This window comes from Psammomys obesus, unplaced genomic scaffold, assembly GCF_907164565.1.
Source record: "Psammomys obesus unplaced genomic scaffold, mPsaObe1.curated_primary_1811, whole genome shotgun sequence".
Taxonomy (NCBI): domain Eukaryota; kingdom Metazoa; phylum Chordata; class Mammalia; order Rodentia; family Muridae; genus Psammomys; species Psammomys obesus.
In genome coordinates, this window is record NW_026593286.1 from 14,376,859 (window position 1) to 14,402,705 (window position 25,847).

Sequence of the window (25,847 nt, forward strand, 5' to 3'; positions counted from 1 at the left end):
GATATATATATATATCAGTGAACAGACGAGATAATATTACAAACCAACCCAAAAGAAGAAGGTGACTCGTGTCCTATGTGTCTAGGAGATAGGGTTGCTTGCTTTCTTTCCCTTTCTTTCTACCTTAGTTCAACCTTGAACTAGAGTATCCTTTGTTTTTTAGCTTGAATTTAGAATAACTATGAGACTCCTGCCAGGGGCACTGCTGAGGCTTTGGCAAAAGTTCTTTGGAAATAGATTTTGAGCTGGGGCATGCTGACCCACCTCAAGAGAGCAGATAGGGCCTTCTCAAGCAGGACCGTGTCCAATGCTTTGAAGGATGTAAAATAATAGTTACACATCTATAATTATATATATATATATATATATATGCATACATATATACATACACACATTTATAATGATCAGTGGATCAGTCAGAGGTGTGGAGTGGTTAATCTATTGATATATGGAACTATATACTAAAAATATAAGCAGTTCTTCTCACTGGAATGCAGTGAACACACTTAACATTGTTGACTTTTCAGTGCTGTGTGGCTTTGTGTTCTTGGGTTCTTTTGCTGGAATTAAGTACTCTGATCCTTTTCTGAACTTGATGGTGACTGGTACATTGAGCTGACCCTGAGGCCCTTCAAAATGACTCGTTATCTAGGCTGTTTTTGAGCTGTCTTTAGCTGCCCTAGCTGATAAATGAAATTTCTGAGTACTTAGAGTAAGAAGGGGTAGCTTGGATCTCATAAATTTGTACAGTCTTGAAGGATTGTTTTTTTTTTGTTGTTGTTTTTGCAAGGATGGGGGTTGTTTTGTTTATGATACTCTTTTTTTTTAGTTCTGGCTGCCAAGAACAGCTTACTACGTAGACCAAGCTGGCCCTGAACTCACAGAAGTTCTCCCGTCTCTGCTTCCCAAGAGCGTGGATTAAAGGAAGGGACTACCACATCTGTCATAAGCACAGTTTTGACATAGTGCATGAATATATATAAGCAGTCAAAAATGTAAGTGAATTAAATAACAACAACCAAATAATCGTAACCGCCCACTTCACAGTGGAGAGTTGGAATCTGGGTGTCTGGTTTGGGGATTCAGGAATGCACTGTAAACCCCACGGACTGCTATAATTCTTCCTTCCCTTGGCCGAGGCAGATGCACAGATCGGCCTGTGGAGCTGCAGAACAGACTTCCTTCCCTGTGTCCCTAATTTCCAGATCACGCACACACACACACACACACACACACCCACAGACCCTGTGGCCCTCAGTCTTCCGAGCCTCAAACTTCCGTGGCCATTATGACTCTGGAAATGATGCTTAGGATTGCAAGTACTCCTTGCAGAGTTCCGACCTGTGCGATTCGTGATTGTGGATTAGCGACCCTTCCACTCCTACGTCCCCTCAGCATACTGTGGGCATTGCCACTGGTCTGCTCTAGAGCTTGCTTCTTGCCACATTCCAATGTTTCACGCTACAGGATGGTAAGTGACACCCCCTCTGGAATGGGTGACGCCGAACATGACTGCTGATGGAAGTAACAGTGAGCTCCCGTCCTTTCTCTTCCTGTTCCCAGGCATGAGTCAGTCTCCTCGCCTTAATATTTATACAGAGCCTTGCTAACAAAGAACAGCTGATTGTGACTTGCATAGACTTGTACCCGCATAGGGGAAAAAAAAAAAAAAAGAGAATAGAGTTTTGTACCAAACTTTTTTTTTTTTGAGAGAAAGAATGTTAAGAGCTTTTTCTACTTGCTTGTGTACAACAGTTCCCTTTTTCCCAACCAGCGTCATGATCCGTGAGCATCATGGCTTATTACTCCACCATACTGGGCTGTTTCCTTTGTCTACTTACTATTTTTGAGGTTAAGGTAACATAACACTTGAAACAATTCTGCCTTCTGAGTTGGATTTTTCTTCCTTTTCCTGCGTGTAAAGTCAAACTGTCTGGTTTGGAAACGGTGTCCACATTAAAACATGCTCTTGATTTCCAGTGTTCCTCCGCCTTTACATGAAGAAAACATAGGGGAAAGGCTGCTCTGTGTCTAAATGGTCCATCCGTGGTGTGGCACTAAAAGGCTCTGTAGCATTGAGGCAGGTACTTTATATCCTGTGCCATGTCCTAAGGCCATGTCCTCCCACATCATCTACAGTTTTGTTATATACAGGCTTCCTGTGTGATATCCTGTGAACTGGAGTCAGACCCGCTACCTGCAAAGCGTTGGTTAGACTGGTTAAGTCTGGTGCAGTTTTCAGCTGCACCCCCTCTGCCAGATCTAACCGAGCTTTGAACTTGGTATTCTCCGTGGTATCAGTCGGCAGGTTAGGGGGAGTGCCTAATGGTGGCTGCTTTTCAGGAGTCATAGTTTCTCTGTGAGAGGAAGCCACCTACTCAGCTCCCCACCAACATGCCCCTCTGCAGCCTTCCTCAGGACTGACACAGGCCTCTCCATAGGGTCCCTTCCTCTCCCTCCTTCCCTGAGGGACATGTTTTCCAGGACCTTCATTCCTTAATATTTTTAAAAATCATTTTTCCCACTGATGTCAAACAGTGTAATATATGTTAATTATAGACATTTCAGAAGTATGGAATATTGCCTTGAAGGAAATCATATTCAATCCTACTTTTAGAGAGAACCACTTGTATATTATTATATTATGTATACTGTTAGAGGTGATTTGTCTTCCTTCTTTTTGAAGGGGGAAAAAGGTCCTGCAGCATGTGGACAGATTATTCTTTTAGGGACACGTGTTCTTAATTGTTCTGAGACTACAAATGCTAACTTGATTTTTGTCTGCTTGGATCAGAGGGCATAGTGGGTAGAGGCAAAAAGCAAGCCTTTATTTGGAGAATAAAAGAATTCTGAGATGTAGATTATTACATGACACAACAGGAGAACATGGGACTCAGAATGTTAGGGAAGTCATGGAGGGAAGGAAGGAGGGAGCGAGGGAGGGATGAAGGACCAGAACCGCACAAGACTGGAGAAAGTCAGAGATTGATTACCTCTTGCTTTGGTAACCTCCCTAAAACTCAGTTTCTCCATCTGGGAAACAGAACTCCTACTCACCTGGCTGTTTTTTTGGATGATTCAGTTCGTTAGCTGAGAGCTTCTTAGGAAAATGCTTTGCAAGAAAGCTGAGTAGAAATAGACAACACTAATCACTAATGTTCCACCTGGGCATGGCAGCCGCCCTGATTCAAAGGGAGCCAGGACAGGTGAGCAAGGGGTGGCTGGAGGTCTTATGTGTGAACAGAGGAAAAGCTTCAGTGGCTAGTGGGATTTTTTTCATTTTGATCCTTCTGAGCCCATCCAGCCTGGAAGTATGGTTATTTGTGCAGGAGATTGTTCTACTAGGGAGGCAGCTTAGGCAGGCTGCTATTTGTTTTGAGCTGCTCTTTCATCTGTCTGTGTGTTTTTAACTCTACGCATACATTCTTCTGTAAAGCTAACGTGGTGTTTGTTCTCTTACCTGAGAGACTCTTCTCGGACGTTTGCTGTGGATTACATGCCTCCTATCAGGAATCTCCATGCATTTACACAGGGGGGAACTGGACAGGCACGGTTGTGTCTTAAACAACAGATAAGGTTCACCTGCTGTAGGTGCAGGGAGAGGAAGTGGGAGCTCTCAGGAGGGGCGGGGCCTGAGAAAGATACACAAACCCCTTTAATACATGAAAGAATGTCTTTGTCTCTGCTCAGGAGCCTTAGGAATTGGGGAAATATTAAAGGGAGGGCCCTGCAGGGCGGTATCAGGAAACTCAGGCCAGAGTGTCTCAGTCTAAATTGTCCCATTGGTCAGTGAGGGTTAAGCTCCCCAGTCTTTTTGCATCTCCATTTCCTCTTCAAAGCTGGAAATAAGCAATAACATTAAGCTCAAATCAGCTGTGAGATAAATGTAAGCCACTGATAGCATGGAGACAGATCCTTGCCAACTATGTGTTAAGTCCTTTAAAGGATCTGAGAAGATGCCTCAAGAGTCATTAACAGCTCACCTAAGTGTCTGCAATTTGGAATACAAGTGGATCACCCTTGTTGGGATGAGCTCTTAGGCTCTTAGGCTATGGTTTCTCCTCCCATGGTACCAAATTATTGTCCTAAGTCAGGCGTTTTCCTTTTTGGTTGGTTTGTTGAGACATGTCTCTCTGTGTAGCCATGGCTGTCCTGAAACTCCATAGAGCAGGCTGTAGACAGAGATCCTCCTGCCTCGGCCTTCCAAGTGCTGGGATTAACTGTGTATACAGGGCAAGTATTAAGTTTCATCTAGAGCCTGGTGAGGTATGTGCCTTTCAGCCATTCCTAACCGGGGTCCTAGTTCATATTCCCCCCTTTTTGCTCATCGCTCCTAATACTTCCTAGTGACAAACTGGGCAGGTAGACCCTTGCCCACAGGTATTAATCAAAGGAATAGGCAGGTGGTGACATGTATGCATGTATTAACCAGAGGCACATGTCACTCTAAGGGAGGCCTTAAGGGTAGAACAGAAGATGGAAGATGTGGGAGAGTTGGATTTACTTAGTTTGCATATTATGCTCGATTCTCTCATGCCATTCTAAAGACATGGACTCTCCCTCTTGCGAATTTTAAGCGTGTGTGGATGCTTTTCTTGATCATAGTTAGGCTGCATTATGTTCTGAGCTCATGAGCGTGAGGAATGAATCTTGGAGGTATGCATGTACTGCGGCTGTCATTCAAGTTCGGAGTCTGCCGCTCCTGGTGCGCACAGTCAGGCAATGGGTTAACTCTACCTGCCTCAGTTTCCTTAGCTTTAAGCTGGGCATAATATTTTTCCTTACTCATAGGGTTGTTAATAATTATCATTGTATACGCAAAGAGCTGAGCCACAACCCTTCTGTAAACATTAGTGATATGTATTTTTGGAATGTGCTAATCCTCAAGCTGACTCCCACTTTGACTGGTTAACTGCTTGGAATCTTTGCCGAACCTGTTTTCTTCCCTAGACAGTGTCATGGGAAAAAGCCAAGTCTAACTTAAAGTTGCAGAAGGAGAACTACCACTGTGGACACGTAGTCCCTCAGGGGACCTAGCAGTTGCTTGTATCTTTTGTGCTCACCCTTACACTCTCTTCTTAATAGCTTTTTTCAAGGACTGTCAGTAACTGGATGTGGAAGGCACCAGGATCATGAAGGAACCAGACACCCAGTGTCTATTTTGTGTACATACCAAGGATGTACTTTGTGGCCAGTTTTTTTTTTTTTTCCTTTCCATTATTCCTTGCATGACTGAATCCCATTTCCACTGATGAGGGTTACATTTCGCATCCCACTGCTCTGAAGAGGCAGCACCATCAGTCATTTCAGGTGTGTCTAACCACTGAGCATGTCTGTCTTTGCCGATGGAACATAGGACTGGTATGTATGGCCAGGAACCTGCCCCTGCCGGAACTGAGGAACGTAAAGAAAGGATGTATCTCCCTCATCTTATCTAACTGAAAAGTAATTTAGGGAGCATATGACAGCTCGTTTTCCTCCCCATCTCTAATATTCAGATCCACGAGTCATAAAATTAACCTTTTAACTAGATGTGTACATTGCCCATTGAGCCCGGGGCTCCTTCTCATTCCCCTAAATGGGAGGCTTCATGCAGCATAAAGGATGTCCTCTCTGTGCCCACATTGTGGGGACAGATGACTTGCAGCTGCTTTGCCCTGAGGCCATTTCGAGCGCCACTTGCTTGACAGATTGGTCCGGTTTACGTCCATTTTTATTGCATTCTTTCATGAAACAAAATTCTATCATGGGCTGTAATTTGGCAAGCATGGAGGAATGTTAAGCTCCTTCAGTCAGCTCTAAAATTACATATTTATATTTATAAAATTTGTTTCCTCTCTCCCCACCACCCAGGTAAATAAGACAATAGGTAGGACACATTTGAGGCTAGGAAAATAAGCTCATTACTTGGAAATTTTAACTCTGAATACATGTATTAGAAAATATGCCCGCTGTACAGTTTTATTTCTAAACAAAAGCTGTAAAATGTGAGCAAATTAAGATTCTTTTTTTTTTTTTTTCTCCAGCTAATAAACACAGCTAAGCCTGGTTGTTTAGTAACCTGGATAAACACTTAGATATATAGAAATTCCTAGCACACTTTATCTTCTCAGCCTAAGCAAAGCCATTAAGGTCTCTATAAACTTTATGTAGACAGTTAAGAATTCTGGACCTTCTGAAAGGTCACTAAGGACAATGCCCTCTCCCCCCCCCCCATTTTTTTCTAATTTGTGTGGGTGTAGCCTGGGCAAGGTGACACAGGCCTTTCGTCATAGCACTCTGAGTATCATGCCAGCCAGGGCTACGTGGTGAGCCCCTGTGTCAAGGTTAAAATACAAAGGAACGAAAGGACTGGCAGTGTTGAGTTCTAACAACTTACACCAAGGCATGACGCAGAGCGGGATTCACCCGTACCCTCTGCTCCTTCATTTCAACCAGAAGGCGCCGGAGAGTTATCGAGCACAGTTGCTGGGCTTTTGTTGTTGCCGCTGTTGGGGGTTTTGCCTGTGATCAAACTTTTTATCCTCCTTCCGGAGCCTCCCCAGTGCTGTTGCCAACCTCAACAGTAAGCCGTAAGACATTTACTGACTGCACACGAACGATGGCCCTTTCTGAAGTTTCATTTTTATCCGAGGCCTGGTGTCCGTCAACTTGTGCTCGCGGAGAATCTGCTGGGCAAAATGCTCAGCTGCTCTGGAATATTGCAGTGTTAGCCCTTGTTTCAACAACGGAGGAGAGATAGCACATAGAAGAATCCAGAAGCCTTAGCTCTCTGCAGCTGGCCTCTGCCACTTCATAAGCTGTGCATTGCCCTCTGCAAACCTTGTGTTTGTAAGGTGCTTCGGCTCTGGATATTTGGAGAAGAGACATAGGTAGCATTTCTTCATCACCATCTCAAAGTATTTCTCATCACCCAACATTTTTGTATGTATTTACCACTCCTCGCTTGCTCTCCCATCAACGTAACCAATGGGATTTTAACATTTGTGACTATATTACACACATTCATGTATGTACGCGGAAGCAGGGGAAGGAGTGAGTGTGTGGGAGAGAGGATATGGTCAGGTTCCTGTAGGTAGTTACCCTTACTGCTCGCACTGACTGTCACAACTGGCAATTCTGTTAAGAATGGGAGGCTCACCCATGGTGCTGAGGTTTCTGAATACAACACAGGATTTAATTCAAAATAATATCCTTATGAGTATTGTATTTGTGTTGTCCATTTCAATTCATGACGATTTCAAATATGATTTAACAGACCAGGAATATGATCAGATGGTAAAACTTTGGCAAATGGAACAGGGTGAGCAGGCTGGCTTCTTGGATGGGCTGTCTTGAAAGTCTCTTCTAATCCGTGCCTGCCTTGCTATCCCCTTGATGGTGTGAAGCTAACTACCCCCCCAACCTCCACTCGGGTTGGGACTGGGGGGTTGAGGGTGGGGGCACTTTCTTCAGTTCTCCCTGATGGTTCTTCAGTGAATGCTGTAGTCATTTGTAGCCTTGGCTCTGAAATTCTTAGGAGACTTATCTGGACAGTGCTGTGGTGGACGCCATGTGTGAGAGGTCTGGATGAGAATGCCTGGCCTAGTCCCTGGCAGTTCTAAATGGATGCTTGATCCCTCTTTACTCTGTGTTTCTTTCTCTTGTCTATCAAGGTTTTGTTTGTTTGTTTGTTTGTTTGTTTTTAAATTTTTTTTTCCCCATTTGCCTTAGGTATATGATTGCAAGACTTTGGCTCTTGAGCCTATAGCAGGTTTCCCACCATCTGTGGTCATGCTAACTTGGATCAGATCAGTATTTTCAGCTGTACCTTAAACATCTTCACTTAAATATCTCAAGAACCTCACACTCTTCTTTTGAAAACTCGCTGTTTCGCCTATCCCTATTTGAGTTATATTCTTACAGTCTCCAGCATTTGGCTTGAAACCCCTGAGACATTTTGTTTTGTTTTTCAAAACAGGGTTTCTCTGTGTAGCCTTAGCATTCCTGAACTCAATTTGTAGACCAGCCTGGCCTCGAACTCACAGAGATCCACCTGCCCAGAGTGCTGGGATTACAGGTGTGCGCCAGTTCACCTGGCTCCCTAAGACAATCTAAAGACTACTTTTTTAAATAGCTTGTAGCATCTAAACAGAAGGGGTATTCACGGGGCTCGGCTGTCCCCTGTCCTTAACACAAGCCCAAGTTTGGAGTGAGTTCACAGTGGTAGATGAGATAGTCAGTCTGAAAGGCTCAGAATAAGGAAGGGGTTTCTGTATAATCCCTCTGGGCTAAATGTTCCATGCACCAAGTATTGTTGTGCGTGAAATAAGCATTTCATAATCTCCCTCTTTTTTTTTTTTTTAAGTAGCTTAACACAGTTTAAAAGAAAAACCATCAAAGAGTGGGATATAATAAAATATGAGCCATAGGAAATTTTAAATGAATGCAGATGCTATGAAAGTTAATAAAATGCAAATATATTTTAAAGAGGCATTAAATGTGCCATGGTATACCTCTCAAAGAATGCATACTAAAAGTAGAACTGTCAAGGGGGTTCATCAAAATGTTATCATGTCATTATAAAACAAGAATTTTAAGGATGATTGATGCCTTTCTTTCATTTGTTCAGAATCATCAACTTATAGGGGAAAAAGTCAGAGACTTCATGAACTTTCAGAAACAAGATTTTAGAAGCCAAATATGATAGCACAGACTTGTAATCCTAGGACTTCAAGGCTGAGGCAGAAGGATCATGAGTTTAAGGCTAGCCTGGGCTTATATGGTGACAAGTCTTGTGGGGAAGAAGATGGGAGAAAAAAAAATTGAAAAAGAGAGAGATGAAGAAGAAATCTTATTTTCTGGGCCTATCATTTGGGTGCTGAGAAATGAAGGAAGTGGGTGCACACCCAATAAACATTCAGGCAGGAAGTGGTGCATATACAAGCATAAATTTGTATTCTGATTTCCAAATGGAGGAATGCTTGATAGTTGAGGTAGTGCCTGCTTTTAGGCTTTCAGAAGGAGTTAAGACTTTAGTCATTTGCCATGTGTGAAGCCCATGGAGTACAGTCTGCTTGTACTGAAGTAGGAGGGTATTTAAGGGACAAAAGGGGCTGAATGACAAATGGGGGCCATGGTTTAACTCTTCTTTTTAATTTTATAGCACACAGGATGGGGTGGAGGGTACATTAAGGACTGGCATAATCATCTATGAGCATTTTATTTATTATATAAATTAATATTTTAAAACTTTAGATTTACATAATGAAGAGGGAGGGAAGGAGGGCAGGAGGAAGACTCTAAATCAAGGAGCTGGGACCCTGCATGCAGGTTGTAGCTTTCGTTTATCTGGTTTCTGAGACGAGAATGCAGGCCTGTATTTGAATGTTTATTTTGGTTATTTGAGAATGCACTGTGTGTTGGTCTTCACTCTTCCTTCTTCCTAAATCCTGGGAGGTGCTTCTTGTCCTGGGACAGCTAATGATAGGATTGACACCTGAATTAAGCAGGACTGAAGTCCTAGGTAGGATGTCTTTACAGCTGGAAGAGAGAGAGAGAGGGAGAGAGAGTGTCCAGTGGATTTGCCTGAGAACAGAAAGAAGAGGAGCATGGGGTTTCATGACTCTTATCAGTGGTCCTCTCTTCTCCATACCCTCTCTCCTTTCTCTATTCCTGTGCTGGAATAACCATTTGTTTTCCACTTCAAAACAAATTGAGACCCTTGTCTCTGACCCCTTTCCAGAAAGTTCAATGGGGGAATCTTGGCTTCTTTCTGTGGCCTGGGGAGTGTCACAGATATTTTCATTTTTTTTTTAATTGATCACACTTTGCTATTACCAGACCTTTTGGGTGGGAATAAAAATAAATTACTTAAAACTACCTTTCTAGGCACGCTGGGTGTTGGACTGTACTGCCTTCTGCTTGAAGCACGGACCTGCTTTGTTAGTGAGAGTGTTTGCCAAGCGAATTGTGTGTGGGAGGGTGTGACTACCCCGGCCAGGGCCTTATCTCTCATCCTATCTGCCTGGGCTCCCAAGCCTGCCCTGGATAGGGCTTATGTCTTTCCCAACCAACTCCACCCCTTCCAACATTTAGTGCTATCTCTCTTCTGAAAATTATTCATATCTAAGCATTGTAACACTTTAAACTGGTTGTTCCCCACGTTCGTTTCCCAGTGGGCGATCAGAGCCACAGGCTCCCTACAACCCCTAGGTGACCAATGCTCCTAACAAGAGGCCATAGAAAGCCCTTTTTCCCTGCCCCTCCCAGCCTGCAGGGATTATCAGCAATCCTTTTTGCCTGCCTGGGGTGGGATTGTCCCTGCTTCCCTTTTGGCAACTTCCAACAGAGTCTGAACTGTTGGCAGGCCATTTGAAGGGAAATGCAAGTCACAAAGGCAATAGGAACAAGAAAATAAAAACCTAGGGGGAAAAAAAAAAACACCTTTGTGTAGCTCCTAGCCAGGAGGTGGGTAGTCCCAGTTGCCTTTTATGTCCAGGTGCTAGGGGCAGTCTTCAACATGGAGATAGTAAACACAGCAGGAACATCATTCATGCTATTCAGCCCTTGCAGGAGCTATCCCCAAGATGGTGAACAGCTCTACTTAACAAGAACCTTTGGAAACCCCAGCACTCAAGCAGTAAAAAGGATAGGCAGATTTGCTGCTGCCCAGCTTGGAGTGTGTTCTGCAGAGGCAAAACAGGCACCGCAGATTTCCAGAAAGACTCCACATTGTTGAGTAGTTACAGTGTGGAGAAGGCTGGTAAAGAGTGAACCTCTCTGGGTAATAGTGGCACACACCTGTATTCTTGGTACCTGGGAAACTGAGGCAGGAAGATAAGGAATTCCAGCAAGCCCCCAGGACTACATAAATTCTGTCTTTGTAAAATTGACAAGGCGGCAAGAAAAAAAATACGTTACGTGAAGTGAATACCAGCGCACACTGCCCAACACACGTTGATACCTGATGCCATTCCAAAAACACTGTAAAAGTTCTTCCTTCGTTTCTGGCAGCCCAGGCAGGTTCTCACCAGCTGCACTTAATTCCGGTTTGAATCATAGTCTGGAATTTAGCCACCGGTGGGCCCTTGGGAGTCATGGTACTGTCATGAGGCTGCTATCAAGGTGTGGCCCTCCTTAAGTGGTCAGGAGCAGGCCTGATTCCAACATCCTAAAGGTATAGCACGGGGAGGTGTCTCAAGCCTAATTAGCTTCGGAAGTGCTGGCCCTTCGCAGGTGGCTGTAGATGTGACTCATGGCGAGAGGCAGAGCCAAGGGGAAATCAGAAATCGCTCCTGTGTCACCTGGTTGGAATCTCGGGTCTACTTAAGGGAATGTTTTCTGAGAGTGAGGAGGAACAAAGTTGCTCTCCTGTGTCACTGATAGTGGAAGTTGACTCCTAGCTCCACCTCTTCAACCCAAGTCCTTGGCTACCACCTCGGGGGCCTTTTAGCAGACTCTCTGTCTCAGATCCTAATAGTTTGGGTACCCCACATTCCAGTAGACAGTGGAATCATTTTCTGGGATACTGAAGATCAAACCCAGGGCCTTGTACATTCAGGGCAAGCCCCCTGCAGCTGAGCCACATCCCTAACCCTAATGGCACCTTTGGGAAATCCGTGGCAGTTCCCACCGTGGTGCTTAGGATGGCACCTGAGACTCAAGGCTGTTCTTTGCATCGTCTTCTAGGGTCCTGGCCTTGGCATTTCCTCCCCAAGCTGTAAACAGCAAGTCTCTTACCCAAGGGTGTTATACTCCTCGCTCTTCTCCTGTTTCTCCATTTACTATCCCTCCTTCCTGCCCTGGTCTTAGCCTGCATCCCAGCTCAGGCGGACTTCCCAGCTCCACCTTCTCTACTTGCTGAATTCTATGCTTGCCTCTAGAACATGTGCCTGTGAAGGCACCGATCTTGACTCTCATTGCTCCCTCAAAGGTGGGGGAGTGTGCAAAAATTCAAACAAATTAAAGTGAATGAATTTAGTGGGAACAAAATTGTGTTGTAGATGACCTCATAGTCCCATCCCTTGCTCATCTCAGGCTTGTGTGGCCAAGATCAGATCTGGTCAGTCGTGGGAGGAAGACTGGGGTGCAGAAAACCATAGCTCCCAAGTCAAGTTTAAAACATCATCCTAGGTTGTTCCATAGTCACTGAGTTTGCCTGTGGGAAGAGTAGGGAATTAGAATTTTAAACTGGGTCTGGCGACACACACCTTTAATCTCAGCACAGAAACAGGCAGATCTCTGTGAATTCGAGGACAGTCTGGTAGTCTGGTGTATCTAGTTCCAGGCCAACCAGAGCTACACAGTGAGACTCTCAGGATGAAAGGCACCAGCACCGCCCCACCAGGATTTGTGGAATCTTAACAGAGCTTCGAGGAAAGCAGCTTTGAGTTGCCTTCGGTATGACCACCTTACAACACTGTTGCCCCTTTCCCTCCCCAGAAGAGATTATGATGCCACTATTTTCCTTTCAAGTCTGATCCTGGTTCACAATGATCCAGTGGTAGGGGAAAAAAAAATAAGAATTTCCATTGTCATACGTAAAATTTTCAGGTGTTATTGTTTTGGTTTTCGGAACACACGAGAAGACTTGCTAGGGCTGGCCTATTGGAAGTACTTTGTAAATTGTGCGGGAATAAATAAACAAGTGTCATTAGTGAACATCACAGATTCCCTTTTCCAAAATCAAGATACAATATATCTTGTGAATAAACACTAAGAAAAACTATTACATTTCCCATGCTATTAAACCATTTTTGGAGGCTGGTCTAAAGATTTGCTTGAATAAACACTCTGGGGTGAATCTAGGTTGTCAGATTTGCCAAAAATCTGTTTGTTCTTGCTTTTCTCTTTTCCTTCCATTGCTCTTCTTTCTTCCTTATCTTTTTGTTCTTTACTCTTTTTTTTTTCTGCCTCCTTTCTTCCTTCCCTTTCTTTTTTAATAGGAAAAACCAGCTGCTCCTTATGAAAGGCACGTTCCTACCCTTTCTTCTTCCTTCATTACTCAACATTTGGGGAACACTTAACATAATGCACGCCATGTTTATTATTGTTGTGTTTTCACCCCAGTTGTTCTCCTTTGATATGGGGAATATTAAATGAGAATGAACAAATGAGTTATTTGTGACTTGCTAGTTTCTTTACATGCCTGCTTGTGATTTATTATTTACATCTGGAAGTGATCTTCTGACCTAAATGATAATCCCTTCCAAAAAAAAGATAATCACATTTTAAGTCATCAGTGTAAGTCAGGTGTACTTGAAAGGGACAAAGAATTCACCTGCAAGCACTTTTGGCATCTGGCCCTTTCCCATGAATTCAATCTGATGACAGAAGGCTGGCACAGCACTTGCTGCAGAACCTCCCAGGGCCCCTGAGAATAGGACGAGCCCAGCCCCTCTTGCCAGCCTGTGTAATGAGCAGCTCTACATGATTTGCAGGAGGGGTTTTGAATGCTGATCTCCTTGCAGCTCCTGTGGGGATGTGGTAGAGCCAGCTCACAGGTAAATCTCTGGTAGGCTGCTAGGTCCTCCTCAAGCAGATGAGCTGTCTGTTGCCAGGCTTTTTATATTTGACTAGCAATTTACACTGACTTCTTGGGACAATGACACCTCCAGCTGATGAGTTCCTAATGACAAATTGTGCATGAGCACAACACACACACACACACACACACACACACACACACACACACACTGTGTTATAGCAAGATCATCAGTGTTGTCCCAGGTGTTTGGGATGCTGTTCTTTGCAATGACCCCCTTGCTCTGCTCTACATCAAACCAAAAACAGACAGTGCAGCTTCTCCATAAATTTCACTTGGTCTAGACGAGGTCTCTTCAGGGAACTCCTGGAGAGATTTTATTTTGTTCTCCTCGTCAGATGTAAAGCAAGGCTGGAATAGTCCAACACATATAACATTAAACGCTGGCAGATAGTTATAGAAAAATCTCTAATCCGCTAACATGTAATACCGAAACCAGATGTGAAGCATGATCGTATCTGTTCAACATAAATCACTTTTTAAAATGGCCTGTAAACTCAGAACTTTAAAATTCTCTTTCAAAAAATTCACAGCACACAAAATGTTTGAAGGCCACAAAAGGTGACAGTGATCCAAAACCTCCAAGGAGAACAGGGAGACACTGCTAATTACCAGCAATGGGAAAATTGAGTTCTTTTAAACCTCTTCCTCTTCCCCCTGAGATCGACAGACCCCATCAACATAACAAAGAAAGACGCTCAGCCAGCAGTTATGACTCCAGTCATTTCAGGGGCATAAATCATGGCTGGTGACAACTCTGGCCATAAAGTCTTTTGGGTGACAATGACTAGCTATGCTGCCTGAGTTAATCAAATAATTATTTAACACGTGTTTCTCTTGCTCTGGCCCCAGCTTTACTACATATTTCATTCCTTCCCTGTCTCCTTTGCAGCCTTTTAGTTTTAAATAAACAGAGAGACTAAGCAAACGAGGCTTAACTACTACGTGAGGAACAGCAGCGAAAGCGTTTTGCTTCCGGTCGGTTCTTTCGCCAGTCGCCAGCTCAGTAAACACCTTCAGTGCACACCCCATCCCACTGGTTTCCTTGATGATCAATTACTGTTTCAGCTTCCGCCTGGGGAGCTGGCTTCTGGAGCTTTTTCTCTTTGATTGATTGATACTCAGGGTCTCCTGTCACATTTTCTCCCTGCTGTTACCTCCACAACGCATCGTCTGGGCAAGGTGTATAGGAAGAACCCTCCCCACCCCCGGAGTCTGAATCCCCTCTACTAGACAGCGCCCTTTCAGATTAAAGAGTCAGCTGTGATCTGCACCGTGCCTGGTGATGACTTCATAGTCTCAGCCTCTTTGCTCTTAGATATGCTCAGTAAAGTCCCCCTTGTGATTGTTAATGTATTCCCCAGGAAAAGGTTGAACAAGTGCTTGTGGAAACATCGATAGCCTTGTGGCCACACCAGCCTGCATATCATATGGGTTGCAGTTACAATGACACACTGGCTGACCCTGACTTAAATTCTGGTTGAGGAAGAGTGAGGAAGGGGTGAGGGAGGAGCAGCTGCCATGATCTGTTGCTGTCACCAGCAAGTCTCTAATGAGCAACTAGTTAGTCTGCATGTACCCCAAATATCAAAGGGGGGGAACAAGACAATAGAAACTCGGAAAGCCCCCTGCTTTGTGAAATGCCAAGGGCAATCAAGGTCACTGTTTGTGACTCCTGATTGGCATGTCCTGGCTGTGACAGATGTGCTTCCTCCCCCAACCCCATAAGGATGGAGAGTTCATATGGCAGGTTATATTGATTGAACACTTAAATTAAAGGTAAAGGTAGACATTTGTTTATCAATTTAGCATTTTCAGCATTTAGTTCATCCTATAATATTTGGCTTCTTTTATACTAAGTAGGTAACTTTTTGCAGTAGTGAATCTCGGACCTTGAGCCTGTTGGGCAAGTAAGTGCTCAGCCGTTGAGTGTATACGTAAGCCTTCATTTTCTATTTTTATGGGTTACTTTTTTATTGTGTATAAACATTTTGACCGCATGTGTTTATGTGTAGCACATGTATGCCATAAGTCTGCAAAGAGCAGAAGATGGTGGGTGGATCAATCCCCTGGAACTGGATTTGGGATGACTGTGAGCCACCATGTGGGCTCTGGGACCTGAACCCAGGTCCCCTGCAAGAGCTGCAAATACTCTTACTGCTGAGTCATTTCTTCAGCCCAGCATTGGTTTTTCTTTACATGGGGGCTCCTTTAAATTTCAGCCTTTGCATAACACAAACTTCAGTATATTAGGCAAACAGATATTTCCATCTTTTTCTTGACCTTGAAGTTTTCTTATTAATAGAATCATTCATTCAAGTGCTGTTCATTGATGAAATCAGTTGAGGAAAATCAAGTTATTATTTTCTTAATCTCAGACTTTAGTCACAGACAAGCCATAGGGTAAAATTTAGAAGGAAAATTTAGAAGGAAAGTCATCATAAAATGGGAGAAATACATAAAATTTGAAGAGCTGTATGTTTTATGGTACTAACCTAATAGTTTTTCAAGTGGTATTCAAATAAGTGATTTGTGGGTTTTTTTTGCCCTAAGTGGGAAAATGAAAAAAAAAAAAAAAAAATTAGAGTAGGAGTGAGGGATCTTTATTTAGCAGAATACATGTTTTAAAATAAGAAAGAAAAGGAAAAAAAAAACTTCATTGTGATTACAAGTTACTGCTGTCTGCTTCTATTTTAAAATTGGTACCACTTTATTGAGCTGAAATAATTTATCCTCTTGTTTCTACCCACACCCAAAATGTGTATGGAAAATAGCTTAGTTGTTAAAATGCTTGCCCCTAAAAAATGAGGGTCTGTGTTTAATGCCCAACACCCCAGGACTAACCCAGGCATGGACCCATAATCTCAGATACCGAGGAGGTGAGACAAGTAGATTCCTGGTAGGAGAAAGAGTTTTTTCCTTCTATCAAAGGTAGCCAGGCTGGCCAGATTCATTTCCTGAATGATCCCCTTTGCGCCAACTAGCCAATCACATCAGATTGGAAAGCTGAGCTCCCCCAACCAATGGGATGGAGACAAGTCACCACACATGTGGGCCATAAAAGGCAGGAGAAGCCAGGATAGCTTCAGTGAGCTTGCTAGTCAGGGTCATATTAGTATGAGCCTTTTCTGCCAAGAAAGCTTCCCCTTTGTGTAACACCAAAATCCTTCTTGTTTTGTTTGTGACACCAGGGCTTACTTTACTGGACAGCCTAGCCTGATCTATAAACTCCAGGTCCCAGTGCAAGAGAGACCTACACAAAAACCAAGATGTGATAGATCTCTTCTGAGGAAACAGTATCCTAGCTCGGCCTTTGATCTCCGTGAACACCTCTGTTGGGGTTTGTTACAGGTGCAGGATAGCTCCCTCTTCCGAGAAAATGGAGTGGGCACGGAAAAAGTTCAGGAAGTGGTTTTTAAAACCTCTGGCCGTCAAGACAGATGTATTAAGTCTTCGCCAAGTCCCACAGCAGCATTCTTCGCTGTATTCCCCATTGCTGGTGTTCAATAACTTTTATGGAGTTAACTTGAAATGAGCAAGCTTTATTTGAATTTGCTTCCAGAGGCTTTACTGCACCTCTTGTGAAAAGCATCCCCGGCTGACATTTTGGAATTACCCACCTATTTATGGGATTACACTGCCTTCTGTTCATGAAAGAGCAAGGCAATTTCCAGCAGTTGCTTTCCATCATTGCCCATTCTTGTCTGCTTTTCTGAAAGCTAGCTCTGAAAAGAGGATGCATGCGAGGGGATTGAGAGCCCAGCTAGGTCTGGGCCTGTAGGAGGAGAGGGAAAGAAGAACCAACAAGAACCCTCAGCAGTCGCTTATCTAATTAAATTTTTTAAGTGAAAATTACCTGCTACTATTTGCAGTTAAATAAGTTGTAGTTAATATGAGCTAAATTCTGTCTCAGTAGTTTTATTTTATTTTATTTTTTGATAAGGGTAGATTTTAAATTATAATGGATAGAAATTGTGTTCAATTTTATTTTTAAAAAACCTAGTATTAGGGGGAAAAATCCATATGGCTTTATTTGCCTCATTCAGGAGGTAACAAGTCTTTGTAACAATGAGCAGCTTACACACACCCCAACTTTGGGTGCTTTTTGTGTTGTCTTAGCCAGTTTCCACATCACGTTTGAGGGTGAAAAATCAGAAAGTGTGCACAGTTGCATTGTTTGTTCAAGCTCACACAGCCGATAAGTAGACACATAAAACATGTTTTGGCTATAAAAAGCATCGACTTTACTTGGGCCCACAGGAGACAAGAAGCAGGATGGAAGCCTTCATCCTTCTGTCCGTCAGCCTCCTGTACTTTGCCACAGAGATAACTTTGTATTTAGTCTGTCCGCTTGAGTCACCTTGGATTCCAGGAATCCAACTTTCTCAGATGTGGGCAGTTATCTGTGAATGTGGGCCCAGCCTGGAGCAGAAGTACTCACCTCCTGAGACCCACCTTGTTATTGCTAAATCAACATGGACTTCTTTTGGACCATCTTACGAAACCAGAATCAACGAAACGATCCACAAGAGGAGACCTTGGTCGGACTTGTTTATGCATATCTCTTGCCCCACCTCTCTAGTCTTCCTCTCAACCAAAGTTCCTGTCACTATCTGGATAGTGGACTTGGAGGGGATGTCACTGGGCCTCCTCTTTTGTTCCTCTTCCTGTGGTCACAGTGACTAGGTCTCTTTCTGGTTTTCACCATCCCTTGTCTCTTTAATTGGCATATTGAGACCAAGGAGCCAAGCCTGGGCTTTTGTTCCCCAAACTCAAGCACTAGCCTAAGAGCCAAGTCTAATCCCTACTGCTCTTTGCATGAATCCTGGTTTAAAGGAAGGCAGAAGTGAAAGAATTGTTCCCCATGTCATCCTCTACGATGTTCTTGCTGTTGATGATTATAAAACATCTCTATCTCATCCTGAACTGTTTAAAAAGGAAGGGCTGATTACTTAGCAGACTTGGTTAAAGTAGGGAACCTTTGTGTCTGACTTCCTATATTTCCCCAGGGTCCACTAGGCATCCCCAAACAGTTAACTGTATTTAGTAACTTTTAAAAACTATTTACCTTCCTAAACTTATAGTCGAGGAGCCAGAAATATGGAGAAAGAAAGGAGGGTCTGGAGTCCAGGAGCATGTATTTAACGGCAACAGTGATAGTCAAAAAAATAAGGTAAAGCATGATAGAGTAGGACACCTGAGGCCCACCCCTTGCCACAGAGACACCCGAGCACACACACATACACTAAGATGTCGATCTGTCGTTTACAGTCCGACAGATTTTCTCAGAGTGGTGTATCTGCAGCATTAGGGTTTTCATTAACCTCAGAAATTTAAAAGAAATGAGCATTCTTGGGCCCCACCAGACAATGATAAAAGTAGAGCCTGGCATTTGACTTTATATTCCCCCATGTCATTTGAAGAAGGAAAATTAGAACTAAGACACTAAGCTGAGTAGAATTTACTGAGCTTTAGCATCCAAAGAACAGAGCTTCAGGCTGTCTTCAGTTTCAGCTCTTCATTGGTCCTTTAATGTCACAAACTAGCACCTAGGAATCCTAGGCATCACTCAAGACTATAGCTCAAGGTACATCTTGCCAAGCTCTTGGACCATTCTCTGTCTGTCTGAGTTGGAATGAGCCATCTCCACAGGCACAAAGCAGAGGAAGCATTTATTCCTGGGAGACACTGATTGCAGATATATTTACCATGTTTGTAGTATCTCAGGAACCAAACACCAGTTTCATCATCATCATCTTTATAACTGTACTTGAAGTGTTTGAGTGTTTAGCCTTCATTTATTCCTATGTACAGTGTGCCTGCCTGGTACCCGCTGAGGCTAGAACAGGGCATTGGATGAATTCTTTGGTTTGGAACTGATGGCTGTGAGCGCCCACATGGATGCCAGGAAATGAACCCTGGTCCTCTGTAGCCCCACTGTTGTTGCTTGCAATATTTAGTTTGTTTTTAATTGTGTGTGTGGTTGTGTATATGTAAGTCTGGTGCCTACTGCCGCCAGAAACATCCATCCCCTGGAGATGCAGTTATAGATTAGTTGTGACCTCTCCAGCTTGGGTGAGGGGACTTCAACTCCGGTTTACTGCGAGAACACTATGCATTCTTAACAGCTGCGCCAACTTTTCTGCCTGTCGTTCTCATTATCATCCCTATCGCTACTATAGAGTCTCCTAGGCCAGTCTGGCTGGAATTCAAGGCTACTGAAGGTTGACCTTGAACTCCTGATTTCACTACTTTTGAAGGTTAACCTTGAACTCCCATGTTTGTACGAGGCTCCACACCCAAATCCCAGACAGATGTTTTATGATGTACATTAACCATTCCAGTTCTGGGAGCGGAAGAAAAGAAAGACAATTTTAAAGTAATCAGCATTATAATTGCAAAATTATAATAAAGGAACTTAAACTGGTCAGAGAATAGAGTAGCAAAGTCCTTCCCCACCAACCAGGCCAGGCTACGTCATTTAATCAAGGAAAAATCAATTTAAAGGTAGTTATCAGTGTTCCCAATGAGATAAGCTGATGGGAAGTTTTCTGTTTTGCAGGGAAAGGTAGATAGCTAGTGTTCTTTATTCAGATGAAGGGGGTGGTGTGGGGTGTAGATCCCACCCAGGCCTTTCTTGCTCGCTCCAGAAAGGAACCTCAGGGCAAGGCATTCCTTTTCGAACATCTCACTCATTGGCTGACAGTGTAGAGCCCCCTGAGCCCAATCCTGACGGCTACCAGTGTTTATATGACCTGAAAGCTAGTAATGTTTTTATAGATGGTGTTTGCAATTGATTTGGTAATAGAAAACACTTTCCTTGAAGACCAATTAAGGATTCTTCCTCAGCAAAGAATCCTGTTCTCCTCATTAGTAAATATCTAATACAAAAAAAAGTAATTAACCGTTACAATTTGTTTTCTATTGTTACGTAATATCTTTTTTCCTGCAAAGCCTAAGTTATTTGCTCTTTGGCTCTACGGAAGGGTTGGCTGACTCTAATGAAAGATAATCTTTAAGGTCTTTTTAATGGTCCACTTTCATTTATTAATACAATAATGTGATTTGATTAATATGTGTTGGGCAGCATTTGGCTGTATTTACTTAGAGTTGGGTGAATCTTGAACCAGAGCTTACTTCCTGTCACAGCTGCCAGTCATCAGCACGCTGGAGGTTCAGTGTTATTGGCGTATTACATATACAAGAAAGCCAACCTTATTTGTATTTCGATCTTTTCTTCCTTCTTCTTTTTCCCCTCAGTTTCACAATCTGTACTGAGAGGAGGGTCATTGGCTAATGTTTCCGTGTTTTCAGCTTTCCCATGCATTACTGGGGCTTGTACAATTTTATAAATTCTTGAATGCAGCAATCCCTTGTCATACAGATTGTCTCCCTTGTCATGCTACTTAATTAAAAAAGTGATTCATTGTAAGGGTCCGTAGGTGCTTTTGATGTTTATGGTCCTAAGTAAAGAAAATATGCTGTGTCTAGTACACAGAAGGCAGAAATTGTGCACCTCTGTCACATCCACAGGGACAGGTGGAGAGGCCTTGGGCCAAGAGCCAAATACTCCGTAGGGACCAGTTTGCATGAGTGGCTCAAATTCCTCTCAGAGGATTCCTATTGGAATTTCTGCTCTGAACTTCTGGAGGCTCTATTTGAAATGCCAATTTACCTGGGAAGGTAACCTTTAGTGCCCCCCCCCCCCCCCATTAATTTGGATTGTAATTCAAATTAGGTTTTACATAGAAATTAGCTACCTGAAAGCTGAGTTTAAGGAAATTGATCAGGTTCTTTGTGGTAGGTTCTGGGTGTGTTGATGATAAAGGTTTCTAGGTGTATCCTCCTTCCTTCTGCAAGGGCGAGTGTGGGCACACGCACGTGTCCACTCACCTTCTAGGATCAATACTATTGTTTCCAGAGCGACTTTTATACAAGAGAAATAAAATGGAGGATTGCAGAGGGGTCACTCTGAAAAACAACTGTGTGTTCATGTGGTATGCACATATGTACCTGTTTATGTGTATGCACAGGTGTTCATGGAGGCCAGAGCTCTACACTGTGTGTCTACTTTAGTTTTGGGGACAGGTCTCCTTGAGCCTGGAGGTTGCTGACTTGGCTACCTTGGCTGGACATGGAGCTCTAGTATAGCCTGTCTCCCAAGTCCTGGGATTACAGGCATGTGACACCCCTGCTATTTTTGTTTGGGTGTTGGGGATCCCAGTTTAGGCACTCTTGCTGATGCAGCAAGCATCTACCCTTTAGGGTAATCTCCCAGCCCCTGAGAAATACTGTAAAAGATGAAATGCCAGGTAATGACATGATTTATTCAAGACATTTGTGCTTTCAATAGATAATGTAAAATTAAGGAGATATTCAGGTCTGCGGGATGGGGTGGGGGGTTAAGGTCTAGGTCTTGAGTTCTGGAGTGTATTTCATTCCTGCAGATGGTCTCTGTAAGAAAGTGACAGCCTTGGAGGATCTCCAACCAGAAGCTGATCACAGATGACAAACTATGGCTGTTGAAGAAATGCAATTTGGGTGGCATCTCTTGTTATTTTCCCATCCTGTCTGAGGTGCATACAAACCTTTAGGAGGTCATGAGCTCTGGAGTCAGATGTTTGTATGACCTTGAAGATTCCTTACAACCTTGGACACTTGTATCTGCAAAATAGCATTAATACTTGAAACACATGGATTATTTGTGTTAATACAATAAAGCTCAACGGATGCTTGAAATCTGCCACCAAAATAGCTTTTGCTGGTTATTTTACAAATTAGTTGCAAATGAGCCATGAAGACAGCTACTTACTGTGAGTCTTTTTGTAACTCCAGAAGAAAAGTGGCCATTGCATCCCATACAGGCGTGTTTTGTATGTAGTTCTTTGTGTTTAACACTGGCTTCAAACTCAACTGCTTTTTACAGGGTATTTTTAAAAGAGTAGGTAGGCATAGCCAGCCTGTTGCATCTGTAATCTCAAAAAAGCAAAATCCCCTTTAATTTAAAAATTCAGAATTTACAGTGGCTTTTGTTTTGTTTGAGACAGGGTCTCAATCGAGTTTGTCACGCTGTTAAAATTTATGGCTCCCTTCCTGTCTTATATTTCTGTGGGCTGAGATTTCAAAGTGCAGACCATGAAAAGCTCCATCCCTATCCTGCTGTCGTTGGTGAAGAATCTGAAAGTTTAACTTGGTATGATTGTAGGCAAACTAATGAAAGAAATGTCTTCTTTTCCTCCTCATCTTCCTTCTTTGCCCTCCTCCATTTTCCTTTATTTCATATTAGCGTAAACAAGTGATTAAGGTGTAGCTAAAGAGGTTAGGATGGATGTTTGCTTTGCTGTTTGGAGTTGATCTTTACATGGGAGACTCCTGTTCAGAGGTGACCCGTCCTGGGCACCATCGCTGGTGCAAAAAGGTGCTCCTTGAGAAAACAGTATGAAGTCATTTGCTTTCAAAAATGCCAGGTAACAACAGTTCTCAATCAACCAAGAGAAAAAAAAAGAAAAAAAAAAAAGATGAGAAATAAGTATATGTTCATGTGTATCATACCAAGTGCATCTTTCACAGGAATCATATTGAATAAAAGGGATAGTGAGCTTCTTAAAATGCTTAAGTACACTGGTAAGTAGATGCAGGATGTACTTACGCATCTATGGGCTAAATTCTGAAAGGCTGAACCACACAGAGCAAAGAAATGTACCAAACCATCAATTTAGTAGGTCATTTTGAACGTAGGCAGCAAAATGGTTTTGTGTGTGAAAAGCCACTGCTATATTTTGAAAGAGCCTTTCTAAGAATCCTGAAATATTAATGACATGGTTTTAATGTAGTTAAGGGTGGCAAGGGCTGCTGAGAATAGCCCAATGACAATTTTGTATTTTTTGCTTGTGCTTGTAAAAGCAAAAAGAGTGAAAATAGTGTGTTGGAAAAAAAAAAAAAAAAACAGTGGCCTTTAATTTTCTAAATTGGTATAGAACTCTGTATTTCCCAAATAAACTCACATATATTTATCCTTGGTAACGTGTTAATACAAACGTTGGGGTAAAAAGAAAAACTATGTAAACTTGGAAATGCATTTTATTCTCGCCTTTAAATTTACTGAAGAAGTACAATAAATCCTGAGCTTTTAACAAATTGGAAGAAACAACTTCAGATTAATTTTGTAACTAGAAGTTGTCCAATTAGAATTTTTGGTCCTGTCATATCACACTGATAAGTCACTGATTAATTTCTATCAATTATCACCTTCTACTTTTGCTGTGCAACCTTAGATATTGATGCTTTATAAAAATGAAAGTGTGCTGGAATTAGCCAGGTGTCTGGGCCCCTAAGAAAGTCCTTTTCCCAAGGTCAGGCATTTAGACAAAGCCCCCATCCCCTCGGGGCTTGAAAGAAGTTCCTCCTTGCTAAAAGGGGAGTTATTCTTTTCTCTGGCTAGAGGATCTTATGGCTCTGCTATTAACATATGACTCCCTATTAACTTGTCAAGGTCAATGCTAGCCTCTAGGCTCCCTGTCCCTACTCACTATCCCTTCGCTGGCTCACAAGCCCCCTTTCTCATTTAACCCTTTCTCCTTACATTTCCAGGAGGTAACCTTTGCAGTTTAGAATAAACTTCTTCTTTTCACCACAGATCAGTGTCTGCTTTGGTTTCCTTTCTGCACTCATTTTTCATTCACCAGGGGTGTGCAGAACATTGTTTTGGAGAAACATTAAAATCATCTGTGTCTTGTTGGTAGTTCTAACACGACTTGCTTTGGCCTTCTGTGACTCATCGAATGGCAGGTGGGACTCAGGGAGTTGGTCCACATTTAGGGTTCTTCCTGTTTGTTGTGGGGGCACATCTGCTCTTCCTGTCAAAGTCAGGCTTACAGATTTTTATAAAAACCCTGCAGCCATCTCAAACATGACCAAAAGCACCTTGCATACTGAACCTTATCTAATTATGGGATGCATATGAACTTGAGACACATAAATCACAGCCACCGAAGCAATTTGTTTTTCTAAAGATGCTTCGGTCCAGTGAAAGACCGAAAAGCAAATAAGGGAGAGATTGATCTGGGAGCACTTTTATTGTTGGTGCTCCACACACCATAAAGTTTTGGCTCGTTAAGGGAGATTCCATAAACAGCTTTAGTTAATAAGAGTGAAGTAACCGTGGGCCTTTCTGAGCTCGCACTAAAGTCCCTTTCCGCTTGTCATTACGGGGGATGAGGAGGAAAATACCTGCCAGCCAGGCCAGAGGGTGAGAGGCTGGCTTTCAGTGGATGCTTTGTGGGTAGATGCTTCGTAGACCAATGTAGCAGCTCTCTGTGACTGCAGGTCTCTATGGTTCTCTATAGTCATATCTCCACAGAGCATCCAGAATGTATGGATCGCTGTATCTGTTCCTTTTCGAGAGGTCCCCAGATGGCTACTGTGGTTGGCTTCTTGCATGTCAGCCTAGTGGATATACAATGAGTTCTTCATCCACATAGGTTTTTGGTGATATTGACGTGTTCTTAGAACATGAATGATGCGAGCACAGAGATAATCATGATGGGGAAACTGTGAGTAGCTCATTTTCTTTTCCAACCTCAGATATTACAGAATAACTTAATTATAAGTGTCCTTATCTGTGACCTTAATACTTGATGGTGCTGGTCAGTCTTTTATTTTAGGCTAAGAGAGCTTCAGAGAGTAATCACCAAGAGTGTGGGGAGGAAAAAGAAGGGAAGGGAGCAAAGCCCGATTAATTAATTTTTATGATGAGGGTTTGCAGCATTATTGAAAATTTTCCACATTAGTGAAAGTAGCCCTCAGTGTCCGTGTGATGTTTATAAAGATGAGATCATGGAAAGCCGAGTCAGGTGTGTAACGGACTGTGTGGACCCATGTTCTCTGTACTCACCTCTTTTAGGGTGCTCATTATACCACACATGAGCTGGCTTTTCAATAACTGACTTATCCTATTCCAGTATCTGTCTTTAAGTAGTCCTCGTTGCACTGCCCTGAAAGGCTCATGCCTTACAAGCTCTTGTCTTTTAGGGATGCTTCTGTGTTTTCAATTTGATTGTCTTTAGAACCATAATTAGGAAATAACCACTGAGCAATGTTTTTTACTCATCCTGTTGATTAAATAAAAGACCTCCACTCTCAAGATTCCAACAAAGAGAGTTTGCCTGGGTTACAGAAGACCTGTCAGTTCATGTTTTGGGTTGCTTTACCCTGCATTTCAAGTAAGGTGATCACTAAAGATGAGCTATGCCACCTCCTCCCTCCCCCTACACACACACACACACACACACACACACACACACACACACACACACACACACAC

At 42.9% G+C, this 25,847-nt stretch overlaps 1 protein-coding gene across 1 annotated transcript in view; it reads left to right on the forward strand.

Annotated features, from left to right (window-relative positions):
• Positions 1-25,847, forward strand: part of Epha4 (EPH receptor A4) — a 140,369-nt gene that overhangs the window by 37,461 nt on the left and 77,061 nt on the right. The gene's annotated exons all lie outside the window — the stretch shown is intronic.